The 10345-nt window shown below is 51.5% G+C and overlaps 1 long non-coding RNA gene across 1 annotated transcript; it reads left to right on the top strand.

Moving 5' to 3' along the window:
- The first annotated feature begins 2976 nt into the window (after positions 1–2976).
- On the top strand, positions 2977–10079 carry LOC125281347 (uncharacterized). The gene is made up of 3 exons (XR_007188512.1): positions 2977–3188; positions 7613–7694; positions 9503–10079. It is a non-coding gene; the product is annotated as an uncharacterized LOC125281347 (long non-coding RNA).
- Positions 10080–10345: the final 266 nt, after the last annotated feature.

The following is a 10345-nucleotide window of genomic DNA, read 5'->3' as shown; positions in this document are numbered from 1 at the left end:
AAAGCCCAGGCCTAACAGCAGATGACAAGCCACTCAGGGCTCCTGCTCAAGAGAAAGCTCCTTAACCAACCAATAGCGGGAGACCTGTACACAGTCAACAGGATATGCTATAAGGACTTCCATTTGGCCAACACAGAGAAGATCGCCAGAAGATGGTGGGACAGGCAGAGTGTAGGCAGAGAAACCTCCAGCCTCTCTGGACCCCATCCTTCCAGAAAAGCAACCACTAAAAATGCTATACAAAAAATATACTCAAAACCACTACAGACAAGTCAAAATGGAATTCTAAAAATGTTCAAGTAACCTACAGGAAGGAAGGAAACAGAAAACAGAAAAGTTAAAAATACAGAGTATAAACAGAAAACAAAAAATAAAATGGCAGATTTAAGCCCTAAATATCAACAATTACAGTAAATCTAAAAGATCTAAATATATCAACTAACAGATAGAGATGGGCAGAGTTGACTATAAAACATAACCCAACCATATGTTGCCTAGAAGAAATCCCCTTCAAACATAGTGATGTAAGTAAGTTGAAAGTAAAAGGATGAAAAGGATGAATCATGAAAGCACTAATCAAAGGAAAGCAGAAGTGGCTATTTTAATATCAAAGTCGACTTCAGAGCAAAGAAAGTTCTTGGAGGCAAAGAGGGACATTATGTAACGATAAAAGAGTCAGTCCGTCAAGAAGACATAGCAAACCTAAATGCGGATGCGCCAAACAACAGAGCTGCAAAATAGTGAAGTGAAAAATGATACAACTGAAAGGAGACGTAGATAAATCTACAAATGCCGTTGGCGCGTCTAACATTCTTCTCTTAACTGACAGCTAGACAGGAAATCAGCAAGGATACAGGATAACTCAACACCATCAACCGCCAGGATCCAGCTGATTGAACACTCCACCCAACAACAGCAGAACATTTGCTCAAGTGCACATGGAACATCTATCAATATAGATCAAATCCTGGACCATAAAAACCCTCAATAAATTTAAAAGAATTTAAATCCTACACAGTGTTTTCTCTGACCCCAGTGGAATCAAACTAGAAATCAAAAAATAATCCATGAGTCGAAGGAGAAGTTTTTAAAAAATCTTTAAAAAAAAAAAGCGGGGGGTTAGAGGGGGCACCTGGCTGGCTCAGTCGGTAGAGCATGCGACTCTTGATCTTGGGGTTGTGAGTTCAAGTCCCATGTTGAGTGTAGAGATTACTTTAAAAGAATAAAAGATCTTTTTTAAAAAGGTGGGGGAAATGTCAAGGGGGGAATAAAAGTCTTGGCTCCTGGGGGGTAATAAAAGTCTCGGCTCCCCTCTGACACCACCCAGCAAGGTAATGGAGCTAGTCATAGCTAGGCACTCAACAACAAGTCCTGGCTGAATGAATGACGGAGGAATTTCTCGTTTCTTCATCAGGACGAGCGTCTATCTTTGATGCCATTTGCTTCTATTTCCCACTCAGTGCAGGAACCCCTTCTGTAACCTTCCTGTTGGATGGTCATCCACCTTGAATACCTCCAGGGATGGGGAGCTTCCTCCCTCCAGAGACAGCTCTTCCCACCTTTGAACAGCTATAATCCCCAAAAGGCCAAGAGTTCATGATTCTGAGTCGAGTTCTGCCCTCCCCATGCTGCGTAACTGCCGGTCCTGTCAGAAGAAGCCTGCTCCTTCTCGAAGTTTTCTTGTTTGGGGATTTGGGAGAGGCTGGCCTGGGTGTTGGAATCTAAGACTTAGCCACAGGGGATTGACCAAAGGAAGGGCTGCGTCTGCTCAGTCTGGGGAAGAGAAGTTGGTATCGAGGTGAGGGGGTATGACTGGAGCCCTCCATTCTTTTCAAGGCACTGCAGATACCAAAGAAAAAATAACAGCCAGAGCAGCATATAATTACCGTGGTTGGTGCTGGGCACTGCGCTAAGAGCTTTCCTTGTGTTATCTCACTGGGACCTCCTAACAATCTTCTGCAGTGACTTTTATTATTCCCACTTTACAGGTAAGGGAACTGAGGCACAGGAAGGGAAAATCACGTGGGCCGTGTATCTCAGCTGGTAAGGGGAGTGGCTGGCAGGCAAACCCCAGGGGTCTGATCTGAGCCCGCCCTCCCACCCCCCCACAAGCATGCGGGATGCACAGCGTGCTGGGCAGCTGGAAGCTGGCTGACAGGTAGAAGCTGCAGGAAGACAGGCAAGTGTCTGGTTAACTGAAGCACTTTCGAGAAGTCAGAAATGTTGAGCCAATGGAATTAGCTGCCTCGTGAGGTGGTGGGCACCAAAGTGGCGGAATGGTCCAGGAGGATCCACACTGCAGAAAGGTCTTTGGACCACATTTATCCAGTTGAATCCCATTAAAAACAGATCGCTAGGGCAACCCTTAAGAGAGAAAAAAGGAAAGTGAGGAAGGAGTGGTGTTTGTAGTATATCTCTGAGGTTAAAATTTGTTTTCAACTGCAGCTAGAAACTTCTCTGGCACCTGCATCTGAGTCTCTCCCCAAATACTAGGATTCTTGAAAAACCAAAGTCCTTGGGAGCTAGTCTTGACCTTGTTTCCTGGAGCTAAAAAAGGGGAGAAGGGTGGACGGGAGGCCTGGGTTTCCTCCAGCAAAAGACGCATTCCCTCAAATGCCCATCTAAATGGTGAGGCGAGCCTCAGAGAAAGCAAGTCACTTGCCCAGGGCCGCACAGCTCACACGCAGCTCAGCTGGGGGACCTAGGAGGGACAGCCCCGTGGTTGGAGGGGGCAGGGAGCTTGCCCTCATTCAGTCCTGGGAAGCGTCAGAGGAGAAGCTGAGCTCAGTATTGGTATCCCCTCCCCCTCCGGGTCACCAGGGACTGGCTCTGGATCCTGGAATCGTGTGGTGAGAACACGCTGGCCTCCAGTTTCTTTCCTGCTGGTGCCTATTAGGCTCAGGGTCGGTTGAGAGCTGGTGCCTGGCTGGGAGTGGGGGGTCAGGCACATGTCTGGTCCACTGCTGCCCTCGAAAGACCAAGCCGAAGTCCAGGCGGTTCCCGGACTCATCCTGGAGCCAGTTCTGTGGTTGGTGGTCGCCTCTCTGTCAGGCCAGGGCTCTGGGCCTTTTTCCACCCGGCCTTCTTTCAGCTCTCCCTGTACTTTGGGAGAGTAATCAGATTATTCCATTCTGTGGCTCTATCCCCTGCAGGCTGAAGAGTGACCTGGCGTCTGGATGGCGGGGAGGGTGAGTCTTCTCCTGGGACAGGCCAATGGCAGGGGGGCCCCGGGAGAGGGAGGCCCGAAGGGGGACAGGATCAGATGGTGGTGGCAGTGTCAAGTATGGCCCAGCTCCTGCTCCCTCGGGACCCCTCCATCCAGGAAACTCAGGCAGGGTGGGGTTCAGGCCCCGTGGGTGTCATGTCACAGGCCAGGAGGCTGCATCACTTGCCTGAGGATGGGCTTTTGGTGAGTAACAGGCTGGGAACCCGACCCGGTCAGAGTGCTCCTGGGCCTGTGGTCTCATCGCCTCGCGACAGTGCTCTCTTCCCACGGCAGGCCACTGCCTGGAGCTTTGCCACTGGGCCCAGGGTGTTCGCTCGCACCGCCTCACCAGTCCCCTGAGTGTCAGAAGAGGGCGTGGGGTTCAAGTGGCCCCCTCCTTCCCAGAAGGGCTGTTCACCCCCCTCCATCTGCTCCTCCTAAATGGAGACCTGTGCCCTCCCTAGACATCCCTGCTGTCAGAGGGGAAAGGCCCATGGAGAGCACCTTATGTCTTGTTTGATGAACAAAAACCCCTGCAGCCCAGAGAGGGCAAGTGGCTTGCCTGGGACCACAGAGCAAACTGGGCACAGAGCCTGTCTGGAACCTGGGCGTCCTGACTCCCAGGCACACACGCGCTTGTGAGCTGGGCCTCCACACCTCCCTCCTTCCAAAGGTGAAACCTTGTCACATCAATGTCAGAGGCAGCAGGCACAGCCATGACCAGCCCTGTCCAACTGTTGAAATATTCCAAGCATCTGGAAAACTGAACAGTTTATTGGAGGAGGTGGTTAAGGCTGCCAAGTGCCCCCCCCCCCCATCCATCAGAGGCAGCTAGTCTAGAAAGCACGCTGCACCAGTTCTCTTGCCTCCTGCTACCCATCCGAAGAGTGAGGCGCTTAGACTAGAGGCCCTGCTTTCCTTCCAGCGCACACCTGCAATGCCAGGAGCACTCTTATGTTTGGGGGGAGGCTCCCGCCAGCCTCAGTTTCCCCATCTGTGACAGTGGCTCCATGCCCGGCTGGCTGGACTCAAGGGACCCACACGGAGAGACAAGTGCAGAGGGGGCTGTGGAGGCCAATCAGCCACTGTCCGGGCCCTTTGTCCCCGCTTACATTGCAGCAGGCGACCTGCGCGCCAGCCAGGGCTTCTCATTTCCTTTGAGTAAGCGCTCTCCCTGCGAGAGGGAGCCACCGACCTCAAAGGCCGGCCCACAAAGGGGCCCTGACATCGTGGGGAACAATGTCGCCTGTTTACCTGACAGATTGTCCGCTTTCTTTTCATCTCCGAGGAAAAGAGCTCCCGCTGGGAGCCGCTAATCCCAGAGTAAACAGATGACCTCGTGGTGCTTTTCTTCCGGAGGTGGGGTGCGGAGCAAGCGCCCCAACTGTGCAAACAGATACTGGAGGCCTCCTGCGCCTGCGGGGGCGTGGCCCCGGGGCCCAGGCGGGAGGGGCCCTTCCCTCGAGCCCGCCCTCTTTCTCCCTTTGTGGTTTCCGCCGTGAATGGGGAGAAGCTCAAAGGCAGGGGCAAGAAAGGTCAAAGCCAATTTGCAGGGCCAAGCGTGGGGGAGGAGAGAAGGGGCCAGACCAGGCGTTTTGGGAGGCCTGACCTTCACCTGGATACAACCCCATGCGGCCTGTCCCCAGCTCTTCTGTGGACACTGCCCCTGGCAGAGCTGGCTCTGGGTCCTGGCCGCTCCCTTACTGGTGTGTGGCGGAGGCCAGCAGCTGCGCCTCTCCGAGCCTCAGTTTCCCCATCTGGAAAGCAGCGATGAAGACACCTGTCTCTTAGGGCGGTTGCAAAATATTGCTGTGTGCTCTCGATAAGTGGTAGTGACTTATGATTAGAGAGGAAGAAGCCTGGAAGCTGGAACCAGATGCCAACAGAGTGGGGAGGGTATTCGGGGAGGGGGCAGGCGGAGCCAGGACAAAGGCACTCAGTTGGGAATGAATCGCGCTTGTATGCGAGACACAAATAAAATAGTCTCTGAAATAACATATCACGTTGTGGGGTTATCTCTGGGAGGGGACCCAAATTCTCCCACTTCCTAGGGGTGCGACCTTGGGAGAGCTATTTGGCCCTCCTGTCCTTTGGTTTCCTCCTTTATAAATGGGGATGAAAAGTCCTATATTAAAGGGCTCTCCCGAAACGAAAAGAACCTGGTACATAGTAGATACTAGTGCCTAGGCCTTAGCAAGGGCAGGCTCTTTACTCCCTGCAAGGAGCTGGGGGGATCTGGAAGAGTCTACGACGTGGGAGCCCTGTCTCACCTTCTTTGGATGCCGCCAGAGGCAGCACTTTCCCTTGGACAGCGAGGAGCTGGGTGTGCCCTCACACAGGGTGAGCCCCGGGTGCCCAGCAGGTGCCTCCCACCCACCCTCTCCTTGGCGGCGCCACCGGGCAATGTGTCTCGTCTCGGCATTCAGGGCTTCTGTGACTCCTAGCCCCTTTTTGGGGTAGAGAAGCTGGCAGGTGCCTAGGTGAAGCAGTGTGTTCTGGGGTTCCTCAGCTTTCCTTTTTAAAGGAGAACAAGGAACAAGAAGGAAAGGCAGGGAAGGGTTGTAATATTTGATGAACGTCTTAAAGCAAGCTTGTAGGTATCAGAAATGCCTTTGACTTCACTGAACAACAAACTTGACTTACTGTAGCTTAAACAAACGGAGTTTCATTTTTCTAACAAGTTAAGAATTCTGGACATGGATGGTTTCTGGTCTTGGTCAGCTGCTGGTGATGCCAACAAGGATTGGGCTCTTTCCAGCTTTCCACACAACTCCAGCACACAAAAGCCTCAAGGTGGCAAGATGGCTGCCTTGGCTCCAGCAAGAAAGTAGAGGGTCTCCCGGGAGCTCTCTGCTGGCGTCTCATTGGCCAGAAGTGGGTCACGTGGCCACCCCTGGAAGCAAGGGATGGTGGGAACGCAAATTCCCCCGCCTCCAGCAGGGTCCCGGGGCAGGGTGCGGCATGGGGCAAAGGGACGGGTGTCCAACTATGCGATCAAGGGAGATAGCGCTTCTCACATCCCAGTCTTACAGACGGCAAGCCGGTGCCAAGGGCAGAGAAATGCTTTACTCAATAAGCACTTTGATTGATTTACTCTGGCATTCTGGGCCAGCAACCAAAGACATGAAGATAAAAGCCACTCCCTTGCCTTTCAGAAACAGAAGGAGAATAATAATAGCAATAGTAACAATATAATAGCTAAAATTCACTGACCATGTACCAAGTGCCAAGTGCTTGCCGGGCACTTTCTAGACTTTATCCTGTCTCTTGTTCACTCCAACCTCAAGCAACAAGCGTGATCCTACCTGCCCTGGAGGAACCTGGGGCTCCAACAGGCCAGCCTTCCGCCCCCCTTTCCCCCCATGGTACAGGTGGGTAGAAGAGCCCAGGTATGAGCCAGGCTCTCAGGCAACCCATGGGAAGAGGGAGACCTGGGAAAGTTTCTGGAGGTGGGGCGACGTGTGTAGGGTCTGCAAGCGCCAGCTGGAATTCCACAGTCAAACAAGGTGGGGAAGGTGCCCCAGGTGAGGTAAGACCTCCGCAAGGACGCATTAGAAGCGACCTTAGCAAATTCTGAGGCTCCTCTAGGGGCTGTCCACCCACACTTTCCCAGAAACTTGTTTCTTTAAAAGGAGTGTAGAAAATAAAATTAGGGGCGCCTGGGTAGCGCAGTCGTTAAAGCGTCTGCCTTCGGCTCAGGGCGTGATCCCGGCACACCGGGATCGAGTCCCACATCGGGCTCCTCTGCTGTGAGCCTGCTTCTTCCTCTCCCACTCCCCCTGCTGTGTTCCCTCTCTCGCTGGCTGTCTCTCTGTCACATAAATAAATAAAATCTTAAAAAAAAAAAAAAAATAAAATTAAACTTCTAAAGTCAACGAGCAACATGAATAAAGAAATGAAATAATATTGAAAATAAAATCCTTTAGTTTATAAAATGAAAAACAAAAACAAAAAAAACCAGCCCTTAGACTCTATGCTGCTGATGGGACAGTGAAAAAGGAATCACTGGGGGCGCCTGGGTGGCGTAGTCGGTTAAGTGCCTGCCTTTGGCTTAGGTCATGATCCCAGGGTCCTGGGATCGAGTCCTGCATGGGGCTCCTGGCTCATCAGGAAGCTTGCTTCTCCCTCTGCCTGCCACTTCCCCTGCTTGTGCTCTCTCTCTGTTAAATAAATAAAATCTTAAAAAAAAAAAGAAAAAGGAAATGCTGGCACATAGTTAGGGGGAGGGTGAATTGGTGTAAACATTTAGAACAGCAACTTGAAAAATATTCTTTAAAATGTGCTGATCTTTTGGCTTCATTTCTAGAATATATGCTAAAGAAATGATAAAAGTAGACAGATAATAGCACAAGACATAATTTATTAAAATATGATTTTGGGTTTTCTCCCTTGTGTTTTCCCTCTCAGTGTCCCCAGGTTTGTAGCCAGACCCCTCCCTACTTCTGAATCCAGGGGGCACTTATAGGACCCAACCAGAAGCTGCTTGAAGGTAACATTTTTTCCTGTTTTTGTTTTGTTTTGTTGTTGTTGTTGTTGTTGTTGTAAAAAAGAAAGCTCAAGAAAGGAAACATGCAGGCAGTCCCAGTAAAACAGTGGGAGGAATTGTAGGAAGGAAGGGGGAAGATTCCTCGCAACTGCAAAGGGGCCCCAAGGCCCAGAGGTGGGACCTTGGCCCCCTGCATAGCCACACCTCAGGACATGGCTATGATTTTCCAAAGCTCTCTGTCCAGAAAAACTGGAATCACAGCCATAACCCAGTGTCCTGAGCCTCCAACCAGGCTTATAGCAGCGGCCATTGGATATCAGAGTATGCCCTCTGGGAGGATGGGTATTTGTATAAGCCCCAGGACCTTTGCATGGCCCTAGCAGACAGAGTTCTCAAAATGACTGAGGCCTCCAGTGGAATTTAAAGAAAACTGAATGTGACATTCTCACCTATCTACATTCACGAGGAAAAAATGTTTTGAAAGGTAATTGAGTAGAGAGTTATTATCTTGTTTGGATTTTTTTTAAACTATTAGTTAAATATTTTCCATAGGAAGATACCTAAGTCCCCTGCCCTGTGTTCCCTGACCTCCAGGCACATACCTTTACTGTTGCACCAACCTTGCTGGGAGGGTCATTATCTATATTTAGTGCCTCACTGTTCTTTGAGGTCCTTAGGTCCTAGAGACTCATTAAGACGTTGTCTTGTTTACCTCCCTATCCCTGGTGCCTTGCACAATGCCTGGCAAACACTCAGGGAATGATCGAGTACACGAATGAATGAATGAATGAATGAATGAATGAATGAACAAACTAGCAGGTGTCTGGTATCTGGGATAAAGGGCCTGGCGAGGCCCATCCCTGTTGTCCACACACAGACACTCCTGGCAGCCGTCAGGGCTGTGCACTCAGCAACAGGGTTGACTGCAAGCACATACTCGGGGAGTGTAAACAGCCCTCCTCCGGGCCAGGGCTGACTGGCAGCCTTGAGGGCAGCTTGCACAATCTTGTGGGCTGCTGTGATTCTCATTTTTGGGGCATGGAGTCATCTTTGCCATGAGCCTCTCCCTCCTTTGCCCTGGATTGTCTCTTGGCAACATAAAAGGAACTGTATGTCTGTTGTCGGTGGGAAGAAGTTCAGACCCCCCATCTATCCAGGAAGCCGGGCCTCATTAACTAGACCTGCCCAAGGACCCCAGGAGGCTGGAGCTGAAAGGGAGCTTGGAGGTCACCCAGATGGACCTCTTGGTTTTACAGATAAAGGACCTGAGACCTTAAAAGGTGGGAACACTGAGCTGACAGCAATTGTGGTAAAGCTTGGCATGGAGCTGGTGTCCTGGGATGGCAGCTGGTTTCAGAACCAGCCAAACAGGGCTGTAAATTCTTGCCCAGGCACTGTCCAGCCATGTGAACTTGGATCAGGGATGTGTCCTTCCTCAGTCCCCATCCCCTCGTCTCCGCAGTGCTGCTCGTGAGGTTGTTGGGGAGGTCCTGCTGTGATGGTACCTAGCACAGCACCCGGCTCAGACTAGCGCCTTCTGTCTCCTGCCTCCTCCCACCCTTTCTTTCCTAACTTCTCCCACTCACCATTCCTCAACATTCCTCCGTGTCTGGGCGTGAAGTGGGAAGCCCTCTGAACCGTCCATGGCAGGGCAATTCGCTTCCCGATTGGCTGTGTATGCTGTGATGGCCTCTTGATTCATTAGCGTCCGCCTACTTTCTCTCTTGCTTCTTTGGTTCTCACACACCTCCCGATCTTGCCAAATTCATTCATATTTTCCTTTCTCTCTCCCTTCCTGCAAACTTTCCCAGGCCTCTGCTATGCGCCGGGCACCTGCTGGGCAGAGAGACTCGAGGCCACCTCCTGCCCTTTCAGAGCTCATCTGCTGCTCCCGACGGGCTGTGTGAACAAGGACAAGACGGGAGGAGAGCCCTCAACAGCAGGGGCGATGCTGGGTGTCCACGAAATCCTGTGTCCTAGCTCTGGTTTCTGGAACACCATGGCAGACAAAGGAGTGATCATGTCCTAACCCCTAGACCTTTGAACATTGCCACACATGGCAACAGGAGCTTTGCAGATGTGGTTAAATGACGGAAGGATTTGGAGAAGGGGAGACTGTCCTGGATTATGCAGGCAGACACAAGGTCCTTGCAAGAGGGAGAGAGAAGGTCAGAGAGGAGAGGTGTTATCCTGCTGGCTCTGAAGATGGAGGAAAAGGGTGCCTGCACCCCACGGTGCCCCTGGAGCCCTCCAAAAGAACCCGCCCCTGATGGCACCATGATGTTCACCCTGGAGACTCATTTTGGACTTCTGACTTTGTAACAGAATAAATATGTACTGGTTTAAGCCCCTGAGTTTGTGTTCATTTGTGACAACAGCAAGAGCAAATGTAGAAGACCGTGATTCTCTGTCCTCGTGCAGGGAGAGGGCCCGTGGGACTAACTCTGGCCAATGCAATATGAATTCAGGGGACACACGTTGCTTTGGCCTGAGCCGTCCCTCTTGCCCGGCCACAGCCGGTGATGATATTGTAGCAGGTGGGAGCTGATGGTGGTGCTGCCAGCAGCCCGGGTCCCTGAGTGGCTGTGTGGAGCAGAGCCCCACCTCGACCCCACTGGCTGTCAAAACCTCTTCAGATTTGGGGACTATTCGTG

The sequence above is a fragment of the Ursus arctos genome, unplaced genomic scaffold (assembly GCF_023065955.2).
Source record: "Ursus arctos isolate Adak ecotype North America unplaced genomic scaffold, UrsArc2.0 scaffold_1, whole genome shotgun sequence".
Taxonomy (NCBI): domain Eukaryota; kingdom Metazoa; phylum Chordata; class Mammalia; order Carnivora; family Ursidae; genus Ursus; species Ursus arctos.
This window is presented reverse-complemented; position numbering and strand designations above follow the sequence as displayed.